A 1,685-nucleotide genomic window follows, 5' to 3' on the forward strand; every position below is an offset into this window, starting at 1 on the left:
TGTTGTAATTTTCAAGGTGATTATGGACCTATGATGAACATGGGGTTATAATAGTATTGGTGGAATGGGTCCTCCTAAACTATTAAATTTATATGTCATTAGTAAAACAAGTCCTCAATGTATTGAATTTTTTTTTTTTTAGTGAAATAGGTGCTCATACATAACAATTTTTTTTATGATTTTGGCAAATATGTGGGTGAATTAATACTTACATCCAATATTCTAGGTGAAAATATTAATTTCAACATTGAAAACACGTGGTTGTTAATGGCAAAAATATTAATTACATATGATTCATAAAATAAATTGATGGTGAATTCAAATGCAATGGGCCAATAATTTATAAATTTGAGTGATATGGCCACCCTATGGTGAGAAATATTGTAGTGTTTTAGATTGTACTCCTTTAATTAATGAGTTCAATTTTGCACTCTCCTAGCACTCATTATAATTTTTCCATTCCTCTAAGTATCTCAGGACCTATTCTTGCCTTGAATTAATCCCCGATTCAAGAATATGAGTCCTATATTACTTTAATTCTTTAACACATTTATATTTGGGCCCTTTTTTTAAGTGTACACTTTCTCCTATATCATTTTAAGTCTAGATATGGGTCCTATCTCATTTTAAATTTCAAAATATATTTTCCCTGACTTAAATATTGCCATTTTTCATATAAATTATAGATTTGGTAGCAAGACCCTATTATCTCCCGACCCTTAAAATTTGGGACTATTTTGTCAAGACACCGGGTACACCCAATGTTTGATGCTTTTTAGTTGAAATTTTGGGAGGATAAATTGGCGATTTTTCCTTTTTCATTATGCCAAGAGGCATCTACAATGACATAAAAATATCAAGGCATCTACAATGACTTACAAATATCCATAAACAAAAAAATGATTTTGAATAAATTTGATGTGTAGATGACAGGTAAATGCATGCATGTTTCAGTTTCTTTAAAGTATTATTTTGCCACTTGTCTCTAAGTATATGAAACTGTTAAATGAGAGTGAAATAGTGCAACATTATTCAACTTCATATCCTTATTGACAACTAATAAACATGCAAAACAATTATGTGATATCTCTCATCATTATTATACGTATATATTTTTTAGAATATAAGTATACTAGTATCTATTCTCAATGAGAAAAAAAAATTATTTTTCAGTTGGCCACAAGGTGATTTTACCTTGAGAACCTTATATAAGACATCACTCCCTAATTCATTTCATCACCTGATTATCATCTTATTCTTGAAATTTAAGAGCTATCATTCCAATTCAATAACATCTGAATTTAAGGAGTAGAAAGCCAAAATAAGGCACCTTCAAGTATTTTTCATGATGGATTTTATGATTATTTAGAATGTTATTGCATCAACACATGGAGGACTTATCCTAGGAGCATTGGATCATTAATTGAAGGTATAATCATTTCAATTAAGCGTTTCCATTCAAGCAATTCATTTTGGCTTTATATTTCGTTCCTAATAATTATTTTTGTAGGAATAATTCCAACCCAAGGTTTGACTAAGGCAAGCCCCTATACAACCCAACACCATTTTCCTCTCCTTTTGCATAGATCCAAACTCAAAAATAGGTTTCAAGTTTAGAAGGATACGAGAGCACAATGCAAACAAGGACTAGACTAGTGAGATAAAATTCAGGAGAAAAGAGGAGG

Source organism: Cryptomeria japonica, chromosome 9 (assembly GCF_030272615.1).
Source record: "Cryptomeria japonica chromosome 9, Sugi_1.0, whole genome shotgun sequence".
NCBI classification, from domain to species: Eukaryota; Viridiplantae; Streptophyta; class Pinopsida; order Cupressales; family Cupressaceae; genus Cryptomeria; species Cryptomeria japonica.